Source organism: Camelus ferus, chromosome 17, assembly GCF_009834535.1.
Source record: "Camelus ferus isolate YT-003-E chromosome 17, BCGSAC_Cfer_1.0, whole genome shotgun sequence".
NCBI classification, from domain to species: domain Eukaryota; kingdom Metazoa; phylum Chordata; class Mammalia; order Artiodactyla; family Camelidae; genus Camelus; species Camelus ferus.
This window is the reverse complement of record NC_045712.1, coordinates 44,065,997-44,088,852: the sequence shown is the minus strand read 5'-3', so window position 1 is coordinate 44,088,852 and position 22,856 is coordinate 44,065,997.

The following is a 22,856-nucleotide window of genomic DNA, read 5'->3' as shown; positions in this document are numbered from 1 at the left end:
TTGAAAGAAAATACTTATTTGCAGCACAAATAAACACCACACCTATCTGTTTCCACAATATAAAAAATTACTTGAAGAATTCACTCAACTGGAAAATCCATTGGGGTAAGAAACTACACACAAGTCCAGAAAATGTGTTAGGGTAAAAAATAAATCTGACAGTGTTTGTATCTATTTATTTCTTGTATCATGGACAGCTGAGGCACCAGTAGTTCAAGTTATTTTAGGCATCTCTTCACCATAATCCTGGGTGGGGTGAGGTTGGGGAGAGTAGAGGAAGTGAGGGGAAAATCTAAACTAGATCATTCATAGATATTATGACTTTTTTTTAATTTATTGTTATTTGTTTTATACTATTTTTATTTTAATTAATTTTTTTAAAAGTTAAAAAATACTATTAGTTAATAATGGTTAAATTCTGGGTGCATGTAATTCCCCAGAATCCTGTAGTTTACCTGTATCCTTTAAATATCAGGCACTATGTCATTTTCAGCCTTTAGGAAGCATATTTTCATACACTGTTTCATGGGTCATATCATGGACTCTGCATCATGGCCGTCTACCGTGTGGCCAGCTCACAGTGCTCTCTCCTGAGGAGACCATTCTGCTCAGGCACCTCTCTGTTCTATCCCCCTCTGCCCATAGTCACCTGTTCTCTGTGCCTACCAGTGTCAACTGTGGGTTTTTATTTTTCCTGAGCACTCTGCTTTCATCTGGAGTCTGTCGATCTATGATGTACTTGCTATTAACTAACCCAAGGGTTCTCCTGATATAATCATTGAGTACTATTCTTCTGCAGCAGCCATAGGTTTGGAAATGACTTGTCAGTTTAGGTATTCCAATTTTAGTTCTCTATTTTATGTTTTCAGAGTGAACACTGCTTTACATCACCATCATCAAAATAATATATGGTCCTTAAACAAACAAAATACAGTAGTACATGAGGTATGAAGTGAAAGTGTATCTTCCCAACTCATCATCCTTTAAAACAATTATTTTAAAATTAACTGCTAGTAGCTGACTTTTAAAGTGTGTGTGTATGCATGTACATATATATGAACACTTGCATATATGTTCATATTAATATATTTAAAAGTTTAATTGTAGCAACATACATAGACATAGTCTTCTGAGAATATCTTTAAATATACTTAATTTAAATTTTAATATTTATATGTCAGTATGTACAGATCTAAATTTCTTTTTGTGAACTTCAGCAGGTTATATTAACGTACCATGATTTATTTTACTTTTCATCTCAGTAAAAAATACCCTTTTGTTCAGAAAACATACAAGCAACAAGAGAGTGGAGAGAAATATTAAAAGTATTGGAAAAATCCACCAACTTAGAATTCTGAATCCTACTAAAGTATGTTTCAGAAGTGAAAAAGATATGCCAAGAAAGGAGGGAAATTAGAATTACATAAAATACTCAATTAATACCACGAAAGACAGAAGAAAAGTGGAATACAAAAATTGGGGGGGGGGGAACATTAACAAATAGAAAATAGTAACAAATATGGTAGAGATTAATCGAACTACATAGGAAAACACTTTAAATACCAATGACCTAACACCCCAATTAAAAGACACGTATGGTCAGAGTAGAATCAAAAAACATTACCCAATTGTATGCTGTCTATAAGAAACTCATTTAAAATATAAAGACACATACAGGGATGGAGAAAGCCATGCTGACACCAAAAAGAAATTAGGAGTAACTATTCTAACTTTAGACAGAATAGACTTCAGAGCAAGAAAAATCACAAGGGATACATGTTGAAAGAAGTAAAGGACTATGAACAGCTCTCCTCCCACATGTTTGTTAACTTAGATGAAATGGACCAATTCTTTGTAAGACACAATCTACCTGAAAATCATACAAAAAGAAATAGATGATCTGAATATACCTATGTTTATTAAGAAATTGAATCAATAACAGTAACCTTCCAAAACAGAAAACAACAGGCGCAGATGGGTTTCCTGGTGAATTCTACCAAATATTTAAGAAAGAGATTACACCAATTCTGTACAGTCTCTTTCAGAAGACAGAGGCTGAGGGAATACTTCCTAACTTGATCTAGGAGGCCAGCGTTAATCTAATATTAAAACCACAGACATTACAAGAACTACTGATGAAAATCTCTTGTTGATATTAATGCTAAGATCCTCAGCAAAATATTAGCAAATAGACTCCCAACAATGTATACAAAGAATTATACATCACAATCAAGTGGAATTTACCCCAGGTATTCAAAAATTTTCAAACCTCAAAATTAACATAATTAATGAAAAGGAAACAAAAGGTATACAAATTTGGAAGAAAGATATAAAACTCTTTGTTTGCAGATAACATCATGGTCTCTAGAAAATCTGAAAAAAATCAAGGGGGAAAAAAAGCCCCTGCAACTAGTAAATGATGAAATCAAAGTATCAGAATATATGAAAGTCAATTACTTTCTTATGTAACAACAAAGAACAAGTAAAACTAGAGATTTAAAGCAATACCATTTCATTAGCTTCCCCCGAAATGAAATAGATATAAATTTAATAAAATATGTACAAAATGTATAGGAGGAAAACTACAAATGATGAATTAAATCAGAACTAAATAAGTGAAGAGATAATCCAGGGTATGAAAAACAAGACCCAAGATTGTCAAAATGTTGATTCTTCCCGGATTGGCCTATAGATTCAATAGAATCCCAATCAAAATCCCAGCAAGTTGTTTTGTGTATATTGAAAAGCAGATTCTAAGATTTATGTGGAGAGGCAAAAGACCCAGAATAGCCAACACCATATTCAAGAAGACCAAACTTTAAGAACTGACACTTCCAGACTTGAAGACTCACTATAAAGCTATATTCATCAAGACAGTGTGGTATTGGCAAAAGAATAGATAAACAGACATAGGAAAGACGAGATACCATCCCACACTAATAGTATTTCATCTTGATTTTCAAATATACTATTTTTAGGAGATTATACATTTCTAGAACGATTTGAGAGAGACTAATAACAGTGGAAGAAAGTTTAAAATTTTCTAAAGTGCCCAAAGAAATATTTCATGGACATCTATCTATTCCCTGGGTAATTATTTATAAATGAGTGAAAACAAGAAACATTAGTTTAAAATGTCTTTTCTGAAATAGGTAATGTATTACAGGAAACACATTTGAATTTTTTAAAAAGGAAGATTATTGCTAAAATTCTAAATCTTGCTTAAGAAATTGAAAAGTCTGCATTCTTTGCTGGTCCTCAGTGATAAATTCCAGTGGATTCTGTTTATTTACTCAAGAAGTGCACACGATTAGAATACACAAATAGAATCTACTGGAAACAACAGGAGATGTTGGATTCATGCTGTGCATGTGTCTAGAATGTTATTTCATTAAAATACACATAATTTATTTGCAGAGATAAGTTTACAGTGATGATTAGTTGCAAATAAAGTCCTCAGCCCAGATAGGTTTATGGATGAAGTCTATCACACCTTCAAAAAATAATACCAAATGCAACATTAAGTTCTAGAACATAGGACAATGCCTGCTTTTCCATTAATGTTATACAGTTAGCTTAACCCTAACATAGAATTAGATTAGAAAAATAGCCCAATAGGAGATGTGAAGACCAATCTCAACTAGACTATTCATATAAATAAATTTTAATTAAAAACCGTTGCAACTCAAATTTATATTGCATACTAGTAATAAGTAGAATTTTGAAAGAAGTCAAAAGTTGTTTGACATAAGAAAACCTACTAATATAATTCATTCTATGCATAATTCTTAAAAGGAATCTTCTCATTAGTTTTTTAAAAAGGACATTTGATAACGTTTGACATATTTTTTAAGAAAATCCTTAGTAAACCTTAGTGAGCCAGCGTGGAAAAGATGCTACCTGTGTAATAAAGACGATACCAGCCATGAGGCTTAAAACTTCAGTGAAGAAGACAAACATTAATGATAAGAATAAGTGTTAAATTGTTTCTGTTCTAGACACTGTAGTGAGATTTGACCAAATAAATTTAAGAATGAATATATTTTTCACAATTTCCTACACCCTTTAAGTGCCATTTGCTTATAGCTGATATCCATAATGCCGTCCGTAAATTCTAAAATAATGCCTTCTTATCATCAGATTAGACTGGTATTCAGTATAATGCTGTGTGAGCTGTATTTCTGTCCCCAGCAGTCAGCAGAGTGATCTCAAGCTCTCCCTGACCACCATTCACCAGTCAGTGACGTCTGTCCATGCATGCTCAGTATTCCACACCCTGACTTCTTACTTAAGAGTCCCTTCTGTCTTGCCTTCTCCTGTGCTGTGCTCCTCCCATTCTCCCATGGATCCCCTGCCTGAACCTCCTCTTCCTCTCCGGCTGTCTCCCAAGGGCAGCTGCTCTCCTCCTGTTATATTCTCATTTGGCAACATTATGCCTTCTGGTGGCATCTGCAGGCAGGTAGCCTCCCAAACTGCGTGGCCAGTCCTCATGCCTCTCCAGCATTCCACCTGGAAGCCTGTCTGCATGGAAATCTAATACGGAACTCCAAAACATTTATCTTTGAAGTTCACTATAGGCTGTTCAAAATACTCCCTTCTGCCAGTAATATCCCTCAAAATTTGCATCACAGTGCTGGTTCCTCTTTGATGTATTTTTCCATCTTCAGTTATCTTACCATAATGACCTTTTTTTCTCCATAATGACCTTTTTACATATTTTGTTCTGAACACTAGGTTGTATCTCACACACACACACACACACACACACACACACACACACACACACACACACGTATGTCTTTAACTTAGCATCGTATCCAGTACATATCAAGAATGCACATATGGGTTGAATGAGTGAATGAAAGAATTAACTATGTAGAATCACCAGGCCATTTGCTTATTGGACATCAGCATGGTTCCATGTCAGGAAAGAACTATGAGCCACCAGTTCAAAGTCATTTATGATGCACGTACCGCATTTCAGCCACACAACTCTTTGAGGACACAGAAATGAATAAATCATAGGCCTTGCCCTTGAGGAGCTCATAGTCTAAAGAAAAGATAACAGGCCTATAATGTACATCCATAGTGGATCTGCTTCAAGAGGAAAATTATTTTCTATTACAAGAGTCACTTGCACTAGCCGTGAAGTCCTGTCTTAATTTAAATCCTCAGCAGAATATCCATCACATAAATGACAACTTGGGGAAGTACTTCACTTTGGAGTGTATGCCTAGATTTTGAATTTCTGCTTCCCCTAAGCCCAGTTCAGTGGATGATAGTGGATTGATTCTCACATCAAAAAGAACGCAAAGCTATAAATACTTAACCTTTGGACCCAGCTACTGCTGGAAAAATGATAAGCAAGTCTTAGGAGGGGAAAAGAGTTGCTTGAAATTCTACAGTTCTTTTAATCTTGTGAAGCATGGGATATAAATCAATAAATAACAATAACATCAAGAGGTGCAATTACATTTTCTCTCCACTTAAAAACACTGGGAAGAAGTCCTTGGTTCCAACAGCTTTCTTCCTTTGAAGTAATAACAGACTGAATCTTTACTTCTAGAACTAGGGCAGGAGTCTGGGGCTGGGTTAGTGTCCTTTCACTGAGTTAAAAATATTCTATCAAAAATAAGTTGAAAAATAAGTCTACATCAAGGGATTTTTACCCCCAAAATTTCTCAAATTAGAAACATGTACATCTTTAAAGCTATGTCTTAAATGGCTTGAAAAAGTGGGTATGTGCAAAAAATCATAGAGATTATTGGAATCTCAGAGGTCAAGTGACTTATTTCAAGAGAGGAAAAAGTGACTTACTGAAAAAAAGTAACCATATTGCTTTAGGTATTATAATTCTGACCTAAGCACAAAGAACTCTGCTAAGAATTTATCTGAATTTGGTACAATATTATCAATAACATTGTTTTTCCTTTTGTAGTTAAGCAGTTCCCTCTAAGATCGAGGATATTTTATTTCCTCAATTTAGAAGAGTTGGGTCCTTTCCCCTGATTGATTTAATCTTTAAAAATGTAATAAAATATACTTTTATGAAATAAACCCCATCACACTATTCAATTTTAGGTGTAAAATAATATGCCTAAATATTCATATATAAAGTGTTCAGTGGATGTGTGCTCAGAGTTCAACAATATAAGTTCCTTCTTTTAAAAAAAAAAAATTGTTCTTTCAGTTAGCACCCGTATTGTTAAACTGGGAGGTTTGAGGGAGGGTTTTAAACTAGTATAAATCCTGAAACTCAAGGATAATAGGAACCAAGGAGGAAGGGAGGATTCATCAGCAGATTAAGTCGAATGGGTTGGAATAATAAACAAACATAGGTAGAATTACATCAGTGACTGATGAAAACTTTGCCAAATTATTGAAGATTAGATCAGGGCAGATACCGTGGGGAATATGTGCAGTGATTGCCAGGGCTTGCTTTTATAGAGATGTAATATTTAGATGCACTGACTGTCTCTGACTGAAATCTTCTTTATCTCATTAATTGCTTTTTTCAGCCATAATGAGCAACCAGACCTGGAATTTTTAGGTTCATTCATCATGTGGAAAGAGTCCTAAATGGTTGTTCCCTGGTTAAATGATCCTTTTAAGGAGATATAAACAGGTGATGGCAGCAACCTCCCCTCAGTGGAGAGGGAAACTGATCACCAGTGGGCCCTAAGTCTTACCTCTTCCTTCATGCCCTATGGGGCTGAGGTTTTGGCTGAAACAAACTGTGATTCAGAAGCTGTCTCTTGTCCACCTATATGTTTCTTTCTTTCTCCCTCTGTCTCTCTCTCTCTCTCCTGCCTTTTGATTGTAAAATAAAACTCAGATATGGAAAACCAGACGAAACAATTGAATAGTGGAGTGAACTATAAAGCCAACAGTCTTATATTAAGCAACACTCAGATCAAGCAGTAGAACTTTGCAAGCAAGTACAAAAAGCCCTTCCCTCCCTCCAAGTGTAACCCTTCTCTCAATGTTCCCTACAGCCTTGCCTGTAATCACATAATCAAAAACACACACATGCTAAAAAGGGAAATAATTAACAAAGCAAGGCAAAGACATTTGGTGGAATACTATGCAGCAGTTACAAAGACTGAGACAATCATTCTGTAAATGCTTTATTTGTGAATGTGCAGACACAGTCCTAGCTTCTGGAGATATGAGGGTGAACAAAGTAAATAATATTCATGTCCTTTTAGAGGAAATGTTTGAAGCTGAGGGAGATAGACAATAACAGACAAACAAAGAAATAAGTAGTATGACTGTAGTTAATGGGACTATTTTGAGGACAAGAGATGGAGAGGAGAGGAGGGTATTGTCCAGGGAAGGGCTTTTGGAGGCGTGAGCATCTGAGCAGAGAGCAAAGTAAGTTGGGGGAAGAAAATTCCAGTCAGAACAAAGAGCAAAGTCAATGGAATCTTCAGACAAGAGAAAGGCTAGAGTAAAATAATATCAGGAGATAAATTGAAGGGAAGGAAAGCTCAGGTCCTGGAGGGGCTCAGAAGCCATGATAAGAAGTTTGGATTTTACTTTAATGGCGTTGGTAAACAGTTGGAAGATTTTGATCAAGGAAGTGACCATCATATTTATGTTTCTAAAGATCATGTTGACCTTGAGGAGGAGTGATACTTAGGGGGCCTCTTGCCTCAAGTTTGGAGAAACATCATGGTGAAAGGAAGTTCTGCTTAAAATGATAGGGAAAGGTCTTCAAGGCATATTGTTGATTAAGAAAAAAAGAGGCAAAACATTTCTAATGTGTGATCTTAGTTATATAAAAATAGCAAAATTAGTACTTTCAAACCACACAATATACACTGTATTTGTGTGACTCTATAAATGCTTATTTAGAAAGCTCTCAGGAAATTCAGAGAAGACAACACACCAAACAGACAGGAGAAATAACTCTGGGAACAGAGTGGGTTTGGCTGTGGGTGGGGATGAACCATTTTTGAATGACATATTTTTATTTTTATCTCTGCAACAATAATGCATTCATTTGTTGATTGCATATCTCATACACAAATTATAAGAATTATATCACTGAATCAAGCAGTTGGGGTATTGCTAAAATAAAAATGATAAAGGTTTTAACTGCTACCTTCAAAAAGATAAATATTTCAGAGAATTGGTGATTGGGAAGCTTGAACTAAACCTGATAATTTTACATTTACAAATTTACTGTCAAATTATTTTACCACAAAACTAATTTCGGAAAAGATTAGATATACATTTACGTGAAAGATGAGTGGGCTGTTGAGAAGGTGTGAGAACACGAAACAGATTTATGACAGTTCGTGGAGGAATTTTGATTTAGAACTGCAGATGGTGAAGAAGCAGAGAGGAAAGCCAGTTATCAGAGTACAGGATTCAGAAAGAGGAGAATCCTGATGTGGACCCCGGGCTCCTAGTTTCTAAGAGGTTGATGCAGGGCAAGTCACTTCATCTCTAAACTTTCATCTCCTCTCTGCTAACATGTGGCTAACCATTTCTACCTGCTAAGTTTAGTATAAGAATAGCAGAAGGGAGGGAGAGGGAGGGAGAGAGAGAGATGGTTATTTCAACCACAACTGACTTCAGTAGCTTCTACCGCACAAGGAGGTGGCATTTGTCTCTGGAGCAGTTAACCTTTTGTTTAGCAAATCAAAATGATGAGACGTTTGGCTGAAACAATATTGGCCTCCAGGCATGGTAAGAAAAGAAAGTTTGTGAAATTTAGAGGATTACATTGCCCTATGCAATAAATAAGAATTACAAGTTTCTAGGACTAAAGAGATGCCCACTAGGATGAGGAGGATGGAACTGCCAGGGTTTCAGCTTAAGGAGAGTAGCTCAGGGCTTTTTAATAACCAGTCTTAATCCATTTACTGCTTGTGTTGCCATGTGACACCCATAGCCATTATCCACAAATTTCAGTAAAGGGCCACTCTAGGAAAAACCCTTGATTCTTGGGACTTGGGTGAATGGATGCTGGGAAGGTGTGTGTTTGGGGACATTAAATAGTAAACAACATGTAAGATTCCAGAAGGAACTTAAGAAGAATTATGGGTTTCCTGTCAGGTGCACTACCATTTTCCACCCATGGCAGTGTGTCTCCAGGTGGCACCCGGGTTGCATAGGGTGGTTGAAATAATGCAGAGAAAGCCTGGTTCACAACACTGAAGAGAAGAGTGCTGAGTGAATGTCACCTCTGAGGGACCCACAGAGCAGAGCAGACATCGCTGCTCATTGGTTGGGTTCATGATCCTAGTTTAGCCAACAATGTCAGCACCACACATTGCCACTGGAAAATGTAGGAAATGCACCAGGCCTCAATTTCCTTATCTCTAAATTCTGGATAGTGTCGACTGAAATAAGTGCGCAGCCTAAAAGTTAAGAGTTATGTTTTATTTGGCGGGAGGACTGGAGCCGGGATGACAGCCTCTCAGATAGCTCTGAGGGACTGCTCCAAAGAGGTAGGGGAGGAGCTAGGATATATAGGAGCTTTACAACAAAGACCAAGTAGTTGGAACAATAAAAGATTGCTTGTTATCTAAAGAAAGCCAGGCATCTCAAGTTAAAGAATTTAGTGCTTTTCTGTGTATGGGAGGAAGCAAACATTTGGGCTCACTGAATTCATTCCTTTGACAAGCACCTAGCTATCTAGGGCCAGTAACCCTTCCTTTCTTATTCTGAGTCCGCTCAGAGGGCACCATTGTGAGTGGCTGCAGAGGCGGGGCTGCAGGCCTGTCCCCACTGGGGGGTGGCGGCAGCCGCTGATGACTTGATGTCAGCATTCTTTGTTTACTGATACGGTTGCAGTATTTTCACTCACACTGAAGTATTTTTGTTCACAATAGTAATTTCAACTTACATATTTCTGTTTTGTGAGATTTGAACATTAAAGTTAAAATTAAAGTTAACATACATAAAGCGACCTTAGAACAGTATCTTGGATGCTAAAGTAAACAATCAATATTATTAAGTATTCATTTCCTACACCTATTGTACTGCAAATTAATCTCATAACATTAATTGCAAGACATTCTGGAAAGAGCAGTAACCCCAGGTATCCATTCTGCCGGACCATATATTCACCGTGGGACTCTAAGCCCTGTGCTCCCTAAGTTAAATTGCTTCATTTATAAATCACGAACTTTGAACCAGATGATCCCAAAGGTGGATTTCCATTCTTACTAGCAAAATTTGAATCTCTAATCCTGTATAAATATATCCATCCGATGCTGCAGTTCACCTGCACTGTCTTACATACAAAGACAGCCACACTTTTTTTTCCCCATTCCCGTTTATCTCCTTAGCAGAATTCTCCAAAGGCTCATAAACGTAGAAAGTAACTTTTTATCCAAGCTCTATATTTTTATGGAGATGGCTTTGTCTTTGTGAGTCTTGGGTTGCCAGTGTATATAAATGAAGGTTTTCTTGGAAGAATGGGTAGTCTTCTTGACTTGGGATTTGACTCAGCATTGCCAGAGTCAGAGTAGGGACAGAGGAAGGAGGGAAGAGGAAGTCAGGAGAGGAAGCACTGCTGGGCTGTGCGGGTCACCGCTGTGAGGCATCTTGGTCCCTGGAGAGCAATGAGGAAACTAGAGGCTTCCGGGAATCTGAGTGGGTTCAGGTTCTGATGGGAAGAAGGAAGTAAAGGGAAGGGAGGGGCGAGAATTTGAATGGGGCAGGAGACAACTCCTGAGTTTTGCCTAAAACTAAGTAACAGGAAAGTGAATCAAAGGTGATTTAAAAAAAGAAAAAAAAGTCGTCTTCACACCGAATGCACCAGGCAAGAGAGAAGTATGTCCTGAACTAAGATATTGGAAGTAGAAGTGAAGAGAAATTGATACAGTGAGATAGTTCTGCAAGTAAAATTGATAGGATTTGCTGATATAGCAGATTGAGGGTTTGGGAAAAGGAAGAATCAAGGATGATGTGGTTTCTGATTTAAACAACTGAGTTGATTGGTGCTATTTAATTAGGTGGGAAAGACTAGAAACTAAGCACGGGAAGGAAAAGAAGAAGATTCAGATTCCCATATTATACCAGGTTATTTGATATTTAGCTCTGAATTCCAAGAGAGAAGTCAAATGACAGTTTGATAAAAACTGTGGCATACAGAGGACAAGTATGAGACCGAAGTATCCTTCTGGTGGTCCACACAAGGGTGACATTTTAAAGCACCAGAAAGGGTGATCATTTGACCCAAGTTAGGCCAGCTGGGGCTTTCTTCCCTGATATTTGAAACTTAGAGGAACAAAAAAACTGAAATACCCGGTTTCCACTGTATCCTCATTAGGGTGCTCTGAACAGTTGGGACCACACTCTGTTTCTTACTTCTGTAACTGCCTTGCTTCCTGCCTTGTTTCTCTAACCTTTCATCGGTTCAGTGAACCCCTGATAGTCTTCTTCGGGAGGTGGGTTATTTTGCTTAAATGCACTAGGTTTGAGTGTCTGTTGCTGGCAATCATGGAGCCCTGACTGGTTCAGTGGACAAATTTCCATCAAAAGCCAGATGAGAACAGCTTGAAGGGAAATGTAAATACATTGGAAGCTGCAAGGATTTTAAAGACCAACAAGGAGGAGCAACACAAAGAGGTTTCATTCATCCAAACCCCAATTGCAAGAAATGTGTCCCTTTTATTTCTGCCAACCAACCTTAACCTGTTCAGAGGCCCCCTTGCATCTGAATGACAGATTACCTGATCTTAGTTATTAGCCACTTCCCCCTCCAACCTTGAGATATACAAGAAACTAGATCTTATTTGTTGGCAGAAGAGAAAGGAAGAGCCCCGGTTTCGTGTGGTCTCCACCATCTGTCCCTTGGGCACCTCCCATTGGTCCACAGCACTGACCACAGATGCCGCATCACAGCTCTCCGTCTGTCATCCCTTCATCTAAGGAGCTTGATGCCAGAGCACACCTGTCCACAGTTCCGTCCTCAGGGCCCACTTCTTGTAAGAAGCTCAAATTTCATGTCCAGCCATTTCTACTTCCCCTCGTCACAAATACTGCTCCCTTTCTGCCCTTGGCCACTCTGGGCAATCCAGATTCAATATAATCCCCATCAGTTGGCCTTTAGAACCACAATACTGACTTCTTTCTTGTAGGTGGCGGTGGGGAAAGAATTGCTAACACCGGTTTTGTTGTTGTTGTTCCTAACAACATGCCCTGTTAAATAGCCAGTGCCGCACACACCTCACTGTGTCATCATTTTGTTTGTTGATGATTGTAAAATCCTTGAGCACATGAAAAGTCTGATCTCTGTACAACCCGTTCCCAGTTCCTGGAATTAACAAATACTCAATAAACACTTGTTAAATAGAACCCCACAGAAATCCACTGTGTAGACTCCTCTTAATGTCTTTGCTCAGTTCCCAAGAATAGCTTTTGTGGGAAGTCATAAAAATGCATTGATGAGTAGATAGCATCCCCAAACCAAGATTTTCAAGTGCTTTTCAATAATTAAATTCTCCGGAACAATTTAAAGCTTGCATAGTTTTCTCTCAAATACTCTCTAGAGACAGCTGGTGCTTGCTGGGGTTCACCGGCTTCATTACGAGTTCATTTTCCTCTCTTCGGTGTTGGATGTACTGGCTGAAGTGAGGGGGAGGGAACGGGGATGACAAATTAAACAGGTGGAGTCTGCAAGGTGGCAGAGCCCTCACACAGATTAGTGAACAGTCGGCTTTGCTCTCAGTCATGGCCACGCTGGGCTTCAGTGTTCTAAATGAAATCAAGCAAGTAGTTGCATGAGCCTAGGGCAGTATTTAGTGTCTAAGGTTCTGAGGTCAATTCAGTTAATGAGCAGGCTTCAGCAACTCTATTATATGTTTTGTGCCTCATTTCTCTCCTTGGATAACAGGATTTATAAACTGCTGTCTCAGTGGGAAAGGGTGGAAAAAATCTTCTGACTTTCCACGTGCCTAACGGCACATAGACCATGCTAGAAGTTGAATCCAAAGCGGCATGTGACTTGCCCAAGTCAGAGTTTAATAAAAGTAATCTGGGAGCCTTTTCTATTTTTATCCACTCAGATCCCTGAGGCTTTGTCATCCTGTTAGAGCTGCTCAGAACTGACTCTCCACCCCCATCTGTAACCCATCACAGAAACGCCTTTCAATTCTGAACCTTCCAGGCATGGCTTTTTTTACCTCCTGCAAGAAATCTTTTCTTCCTTAAATAATGTCTGCCCCATTCCTCATTAGGCACTAGCTGGCTATAGTATCACTGTTGTTATAGCAGTGATGATCATTGACTATAGGAGAAAATTGTGTTTCTTGGATGATAGCTTTGAAATCCTAGGAGTGATCCCTGGTGACAGTTTCAGATTGTGCACCATGGGCAAGGGGGAGGCACTTGGTGATCAGAATGGACATTTGGGAAGAAGTGATGAGAAGGGTTGCCTGACTCTAGAAGACATTTCAGTGTCCTGTCCTGTGAATAGGAAATGCTTAAAACCACCCTTCACTTTGAATAAAAGGCATTACATACTTGTCGAAATGTAAAGGATTAAATGTCTCACACTCTGCTGTTCAATGGAGATTCTCTCAGGTTTCTGAGTTTATCCTCCCTAATAAATAAGGACTAATCATTAAATAGAATTTTACAAGGTAAGGAAGCTGCAGATCATAGAGGAAAAAAAAGAGAAATGTTATTTTCAGCTCCGCCATTGCCATATCGTGTTCTGGCATCGTGGAGTTTAAGGCCTGCGTGATGCACTTGAGGGCTGTGAGCAGGGAGATTCTAATGGTTACTATACCTACTCCCACCTGAATTTGAACAGTTTGAGTTAGTGTGTATCTCCTGTAAATGCTTTGTAAATGGTTAGTGTCATGTTACAACATAGGATTCTTGTCTTTGTTACATATTTCAACCCAGATTAACTCAGGTGGTAAATTGAAAATAGAAAATGATCAATAATCCAGAGCCTCAGTTGGCCTCACCATCTCTTATTTAGAATAATCAATTAATAAACCGATTATTCATTCATTCAACAAATAATTATTGAGCTGGTTTTATTTCTAGTCACAATTGTAGGTACTGGAGATTTAGCAGTGAACAAAATGTGCAGAATTTCTACCCTCTTGAAGTTTGTGTGCTAGGGGGCACCATTAAGCATTGAAGATACTAAGCATTAGTTTGATCCACATGGTTGCAAGAGGAGAAGCAGCACATAGTAAATCACTGATCCAGGCACGAAACTGCTATTTTGTGGTGACATTTAACCCAAATAGATTTGCCCGGTTAGCAAAGCTTTGACTGACTGGGGGAAGATGGCGTGAGTACATTCAAGGGTAGGTGTGTGCAGAGTTGGAAAGATGCGGTTGATTTAAATGCTTGCTGTCAGAAAGGAGACGAGGTGTTTGTTTGTTTGTTTGTTTTTAGCTTGAACTTATGTTTCAAGTTGGAATCTCAAGTCACTGAATTATGTCATCTTAAAGCTGGAGGGGTCTTCCTAATCTAAGTTCCTCTTTATAAATACCTCAACAATTAAGCCCAGACTTGGCCAAGGAAGTTATTTACAAAGAATCTCCAATGGTGCTTAGCACCTATCACAACCTTAATAGACATGTATTTCCATATTTATTTTTGATAAATGATGGACTCTTGCAGGATTATGTTAGTTAGGGCACTGGCATATTCTACTCAGAGTGTGATAACAGATGTGCTATCCATTTATTAATGTGTTATGAGAACTACTTCCCCATGCTATCCCTGCTGTCTGGGGAAGGGGTCCTGCCTAGGAGATAAGAGATCTGGATTCTAGTCTTGATGTAAAACCTGAGCAAGTCATTAAATTCTTACAATTTAAAAGATAATATATTTCCTGCCTCTTTTGTGTAAATGTAGTGAGGTTGCCTGAAGTTATGGGTGTAAAAAATTTTTTTAAAATAAAACACTGTAAAACTTTGGACTAATATTAAACAATCTCAATACTCTACAGTCACAAAGACTTGATGATTTATGGTTGGGTCAGTCTTCACGGCCTTCAAACTTCCCCAATACCTCTTTCAGTTACATCCTTCCTTTCAGTGAAAGAGACCCCTGGGACCAACCCAAAGGGTCATGAGGACAGGCTCGTGGCCATGCCCACTATGATGACATTTCGTCAACCCTGATAATGGTGCCCAGGTTTGAAATCCAGCCGCAGCTATCATGGTGATGCTGTTGAGCCTCTAGAAGCAGCTTTCATATTTGTGTTTCAGATGAATGACTTTTGGAAAATACACGTCTCCACAAAGTACAGAATTTGCTGTAAGGTACATGATTTGGGGTCAGAGTGATCCTGTTCCTTATCCACTACAGTCATGGGAGGATTCCAAATATTAAGTGCCATAGTGAGCACGGATACACACAACAGCAACCCTTGGTTTTGTATTTACCTGGAGGACCAATTTGATATTAATACTTGCACACTATTCATGGTGGATTTTTTTAAGATGCAAGCTAATAAATTTCCTCTGCTTCCTCTGATCTGTTTAGTCCATGCATATTTGAATCCTCTCACCACCACTATCCCCTTCGCCTTAGAACTTTGCTGTTTTGAGAGGATAATGGACACATTATTATATGTGGTGAATCCAAGGCAACTAGCTGATGGAGTTGGCAGCAATTTTGAATGACTTCTTTGCCTTTGGCATTTTTCAGCAATCCGTTGTGGAAGTTGTAACATAATACGGGGTAAAGATACAGAGCTCATTTACCAGTGTTTCCCCAAAACCTGTATATGTGGTTTCAAGTTCATTATTTGATATTTTGGGTGGAGTTGCTGCCTCCTGAGGAATATGCATCAGGTGTTGTTCTGTAAGATTCTCGTCTGCTCTCACCAAAGTGTGATGACACAGCTCAGTCCACACTGAAGTCAATGTTTCATTAGGTATCTAGGAACTTCTTCTGTTCTATTACTTGTTAGAAAGCATATGGAGCCATAAAGTGTCCCTTGACAGGGCAGAAATACATCCTGAACTCCGAGTCTTGTGCCACAGCTGCTAAGGTGACAGGATGGTGAGGTATAAAAAGACAAAGCATATAAGACTAAAACGTCTTTACATTCCATGGGCCAAGAGGAGTATGTTTATTATTTGACTTTCTTATTGATAATGTGAGAGAGAGTTCTAGGTAAAACATCTGCTACCTTGACAAATTGATTTTTGTTTGTTTCTTTGCTTTCATTAATTGAGCAAAATCAAGTCACAGATGGACAATAAACTATAGACTGGACTGAAAACTACAGACTTTTTTTTTTTTTTAACCCACTGCATTTGTAAAAACAATTGTCTTACAGGACACTAACCGAGTTTTTGTTTGTTTGTATAACATGGTTCCCTAGAGAAAACAAAACAAAACTCTTCTTAGCAGTCATCTTCTTTTATTTTTTTTATTGATGTGTGGTTGATTTACAGTGTTGTGTTTGTTTCTGGTGTACAGCATGGTGATTCATTTACACATGTATACATCTTTAAAACAAAGACCCCCCACACTAATAGAATCAGAGAGGTTTAGATGATTCTCTGGGACAGTTTTTTTCTTCCACTTACTCTTATTGTGAGTTAAGGGCCTTTGCTCTGTTCTTTCTTCTACTGCCCCATCGCAACCCTTCTGAATGTGGGTCAGTCTCCCCACTTAACCCCCTGCAGGATGAGGGCAGGCCCTGTCTTCGGGTTGGTTGCCTGAGCCTTGCAGATGGAGAGCTTTGCCCTGAGGGATAACTGAAAAAATTAAGTACATTTGGGTCAATTGAAATATTTATTTCATCCAATTGCTATGAGAGTTCCGATAGTTGGTATGAAGGACCAGAAGATGTGAAGACTTTGAGACTCGTGGGAATACCCTAGGCAAAGAAAGATTCTTGAGTTAGAAGAGGACAGTTTAGATATCAAGAATGAGCCATGCTTGGAAGGAAGGGAACTAGATATGGGAAATTTTCTGTTCATACTCGAAATTTGCACTCAGCTTTCTGTTCTGCTGGGATTCTAGGGTTGCTTAGTTTTTGACTTGACAAGAGACCTAAGAAAGTCACCGACCTTGGGAGAGCTCAACAGGTAGCCTTACAATCAGGTCATCACATGCATATGAAACTTGCTAGTGTACAGGGACTGGATGAACATATTAGTCATGTAGCTCTTACTAAGTAATACATCATAAATATTAGAAGTGTTTACGTAATTTTGATCATGCTGCATGTTAGAGGCCCAACACTCGAGTCTGGATTGCTTGAAACAAGAATTTTCAGCTATGTAGGTTAAGTAAGTCTGGAGACCTAAATGGATAACATGATGGCTGCACTTAGTAATACTGCACTGAACACTGGAAATTTGCTCAAAGAGTAGATACCAGTTGCTCTCACTACACACACACACACACACACACACACACACACACACACACACAAATGGTAAAAATATTAATTAGCTTGACTGTAGCAATCATTCTACTAGGTATATGTATTTCAAATAATCACGTTGTACACCTTAAATTCATATAATTCATATTTAAAGTAGAATGAAATAAACAGAAATTTAAAAATAAAGAATTTGCTATTAATGTTGATAGAAGACATTATAGAAGAATCACTTCTCATAATTAATGACAGTTTTAGACATTTTCATGAAAAAAGGAATTTATACTTATTAAAAAAGTGAAAATATGAATAATTCACAAAACAAATGACTTAGCGCCTAGTATCTGTAATAGTTAAATTTACTATTTTGCAGGAAAAATGAAGACACATACTTTTGATAGTAGTAGAGAGTAATTTTTATTTTTTTCTAAACTGCCTATTGTTTTCAAAGTTATTAACAACATATATTAATTTCTGACACAATTAGGAAAAACCTTTAAAATCTTCTTTGGTTAGATTTCCTAAAAACTGTCTCTTCATGCAAAGATCTTTGTGATTCTGACAAAAATCATTCCAGATGACTAAATGTCTTTATGTTCACACAGTAACAAAGGGCTTTTTATTTGTAACATTCAGCTGTACGCTCCTGGCTTGTACATTGACTATTGTGATGGGATTGGCTCTCTAGAATCTTCCTTCTGAAGCCTTAGGCCTTAGGTAGATTCCTTTTGTTAACTCAGAATGTATAAATAGATGGCCATGAATCTGAAGATCCCTCTTCATAGCCTGATTGATTCCATCTCTTTAATTAAGTCAAAAATAATCCATTTTTCCCAGACATGACTTTCTGAAAACTTTTCCAGTTTGTATTTTAACACTGCTGTTGTTTTATTAACCCTGTTGGTCCCATCGTAAGTGAAGTCTCTGAACACTATGTACATGAGAAAACCTTATGTCTTGCAAGCCCAGTAGGATCAGAGAAAGGGGTTGGGCTGCCAGCTGCTTGCTCCACCCTCCTTAGCTGTTGATATTACTGATCTCTTCACGGCAAAGGTGTAAAATAATCAGCCCTGATTATTAGTGGTCCTCTTTTTCACTCAATTATACCACTGTGTGTCCAGAAACTCAGTTCTCCCCTGGTCAAGTCACCATCTTTCAGCTCTTTTCCTTGGGCAGTGTCTCAGAAGTTGTGTCTTACTGCTCCAACTCCCATCAAAAATCACCTGTTCTGTAACACCTGGGGAACCCTGTTTCCTGCACTCCCTGCTAACTGCATAATCCAGTCTTCTAAAACGTGTCCAGCAGATCATTTAATCATCACCAAATCAATACTGACCATCTATGTCGTTTGCCTTTAGACATGTAGTCTCACACTCAGGAAATTATCACTACTCCACTGCCAGAGGCCTGAGAAAGTCCTTAAAATTATGTAAACACAGATTGGCATGGCAGCTGAAAGGGAGCTTAAAGATGAAAAAACGCTAACTGCTGAGAGGTTACAGCACCTGGTCAGCAGAGAGTGGCAGAGCCGTGGCTAAAACCCTAAGCTGAGTGTTTTTCTCATTCCTCCATTCCATTTACCAAAAGCAAGACTGGACAGAAAGGGGTGGGACCGCTGGGCTGGGTGAGAAGGACTAAGAGGACAGGAAGGCGCTCAGATGCTTCTGTGGAGTTCACAACTGACTCGAACGGATCAGACCATTTCTTAACTCTTTCCATTTAGCCAAACATCAACATGGAAAATACCTTGTAAGCTGATTTCTTGGAGAATCAGGGAGACACAGAGAGAGAGCGAGCAGCTATGACACAACCATACATCACCGGGGCCAGAATCCCTCTACGCAGGTAGCCGCCACTTTTCTAAATCTTGGTCGGATACTAAAAGCTCATCCTGTGAATGTCAGAGCTTTTCTGGTCCAAACCCTGTTCTAAGCCACACAGCCCCTTCCTTTTGCAGAGCAGTAAGTGAGATAACTAGTAAGCAAAGCATAAATGCTGGCGGGCACTGCTGGAGGAGCGGAGGTTCCCCGTTTCACCTTTAATAAAATGTGTTCAAACCTGTTAAACAGCATCAAGACATTCCTACAGTCTCATTTCCTAAGGTTTAAGTAATTCTTAAATATTTAACATAGTATTTTTTCAGACTCCTAGAACCCCAGAATGCCCATGGGCAACTTTTAATAATAATGAAAGAAGGAAAGTGAAGGTAGCCTATAGAAAGGTACACATCTATCCTGATGTTTCTCCTCCTTCCTCCCACCTTCCTGCCTTCAATCTGCCTTGTGTCTTGTGGCCATCACTGTTCTCTCACACTTGGACCACCCTCCTGATTTCTCAGCAGAAGCTGAGAGCTTCACAACCTGGTCTTTGTCAACCTTTCTAGACTCACTCCTGCCGTGATTCCTACCTATGATGAGATTCAGCCACATCAAACTGTCCAGCGTGCCTTCTTCACTTTTATGTCGAGTCCTTTGCAGACACCGTGCCTCTTCCTTTACTTGACAGTACTTACTGGCAACCACTAATCCCTTCCGCTCCTCCCGTTAGCTCCACATCCCTGCTCTCCATCCATAGAAGAGTTCCACGTATTCTAACTAGCTTCTAACCGTCCTCGTCTCCTGGCATATAGACCTTTGCTAGTCTCCTCCTGCACTAAATCAGGGCTGACAGTGGATGACTTCTGAGATTAGTCATTAGGGCCACTGGGCCTTTTGTGTTGTTCTCTTGGATTGCTTGCTCTGGAGAATAACGGATACTGTGTTGTGAGGGTACTCAAGAGGCCCACATGGAGAAGAGCTGAGCTCACAGCCAGCAGCAACTCAGCCGCCATGTGAGTGAGCTGCCCTGACAGCACGTCCCCCAGCCACAGCCAGGCCTTCAGGTGACTGCAGCCCTACCCAGCATCTGACTGTGCCTCACATTAAACCCCGGGCCAGCTCTGCCCAGCCAAGCAACTTCCAGAATTCCTGATCCACGGAAACTGCAAGAGACAGTGCATGTATATTGTTCTTCTAAACACTACATTTTTGAGTCATATTTCTTACACAGCAATAGATAACTAATATGACAGCCCCCCCCCCCCCCCGGTAGCTATGATGGTTGCCCCAGTGTGGACTGGGTGTTGCCTTGCTGGGATTCCAGGCTTTCAAACATCCTACTAAGCACATTGAACCTTAGGCTTGGCTTACTTGGTTTTCTTGTCTATCTCGCTCATGTGCTTCAAGATGTTTGAGGAATTATCACATTCTCTTATCTGTGGAGGCTGTAGCCACAGTAGAATTTGATCATTACGAGTAACATATATTCTATAGGGGTGAGACAGAGCTAATAATCTCAATCTTGCCATCTATGATAAAGGGAGAGAGAGGAGGAAGGTCGCCTAATTCTCCTGCACTAGGGTTTTGATAAGCATAAGGCATGTAACTGAAGTTTAAAACCATGACCTGCCTAGATAGCCCCCCTGCAACATACGGTGATAAAAATGCCTCAGCAGGAATCTTCTAGATGCAGATTACAGATCAAACACACTCATTTATCTTTTTCCCGATAAAATGACTGCATGACAAAGGGAGACAGAAGACAGATAGTGGAGAAGGAGATGACGACTGACTTGTAGAAGATGTGGAATGGTTGACTGGGAATGAATGACTCAGTATAGCTGGTAAAGTTATGCAGCCGGAGGACTGTTCTAAAGTTTGAGCCAAGAGCACCTGGGTCTCCAGCTGCCCTCCACACGCCGTGTAACCAGGCCTGCCCCAAAAGGCAAGAGACTCATTCTAGGATGAAACCAAACAGGAGGGGATCTGGGGGAGTCACATAGGAGGCTGGACAGCAAGTGGTGGCTGCAGGAAACTGGGCGGAGGGGCTTATAAACCTGCACGGGTATGGGCGTAACAGCGTTTTATCCCTGCCTTACCCTCTCTGTAGAAGCTCATGCTCAGCCCTCCCCACTCCCACACATACACACAGAGCTTACAGTTGGCAGTTTAGTGCCTCAATCTTTAATAGAATAGGCGACCAATAATCAAAGACATTTGGTGAATGCCTCAAAGGTGAAAGGTCTGAGAACAGAGCAAAATATAACCAGAGATCACAAAGGAAATAACAAGTTATCAGAAAAGGAGAAAAATCCAGGAAGTGGAACAAAATGTCCAAAACAAGACTTGACCACTGTTATTCCCAAAAAGATAAGAGGAGGTACTGCATCCACGAGACAAGAAGAGGAAACAAGCGCACAGAAAGAAAGACAGCAACCTAGAGTGTGAGAAAGAGGGGTCATGGAAAGAACATACACATAACAGCACGTTTTCAAACCATCGACACAAGGGCTAGAAGATAAACTCAAAGAAATCTGCTGGAAAAATTGTAGTAAAATACGAAGTGGGAAAATAAGAGAAAATTAGAAAGTTAGGGAACCTATACATGAGGTCTAAAATCCCACATATTAATCCAGCAAAAGAAAAGAGGGCCAATCCTTGCATTGGACTAAAGAAAGAAAACTGAACACACTCAGCCGATAATAATACGGTATTTGAGCTAAGTGAAGGGAGCAGGCATCAGCTGGGTGACCACTGCTAGGGGTTTACAAAGATAACTCTGTTTCCTTCACAGCTCCGCAGGACAGGTACCCTTTCCCTCAGTGTGCCTATGAGATCAGCAAGTTGAGGCACTTGACTGATTGCTGGTACATAGTGGAGCCCGAGTTAGAGCAAGTATTGCCGCCAGTGCATTCAGATGCCTCATATCCTCCCCTAATTTTTTTTCCCCAAAACAGGCTAAAGTTTTGAGTGTTCCATTTAAAAAATACAGATATCATCCCTTCGTAATTCTGTTAACCAAAGGCTGCTGAAGAAAACATCAAAAGAGCATCACAGAAAAATAACAGTGGGGAAACAGATCCTGCCCTGGGTTTGTCTTTTGTAATTCATAGCCACTGCTTTGCTTCATAGTCCTCACACACTTAGGAAATGTGTTAGGTAGATAACTGTTTATCCCCCTTTCCTAGATTCATCTGGAAAGGAGTTGTGGGCTCCTGCTGGCAGAGATTTCAAGGTACACACACTAACGAGGGACGGCCAGGACCAGCCAGTGGGGGAGCTCTGCTCACTGTCTCCCTACTTTGAATCTTCTCTTTTTTCTCTTCTGCCTTATGGCTTATATTCATTTTTACGTAGTAGGTCTACTTTCCTGTTAATTCTCATAGTAGGTGTGGACATCTCAGCCTTCAAAGGAGGACGCTTGAGAAGGCTACAACCACAAGTCTTGTTCCCAAAGGCTCCATGTAGCAACTGGGCTAAGAGCAGGTTCTCAAACCAGTAACAAACTTGGGCAATCAGTGTGAGACCTACTTGGAAGATACTCAATGCCTTTTATTCTCTAGATTCTAGAGAGTTTGCCTTAAACAAAACAAAACAAATGGGGGTAGGAGGAGCTGTTCTATTGGCCCCTAAGCATGGTTCACTAAAGACTTGTGTCACATCCTGAATGAACCACTGTCCTATGGCTCTGTCATCGGGCCACC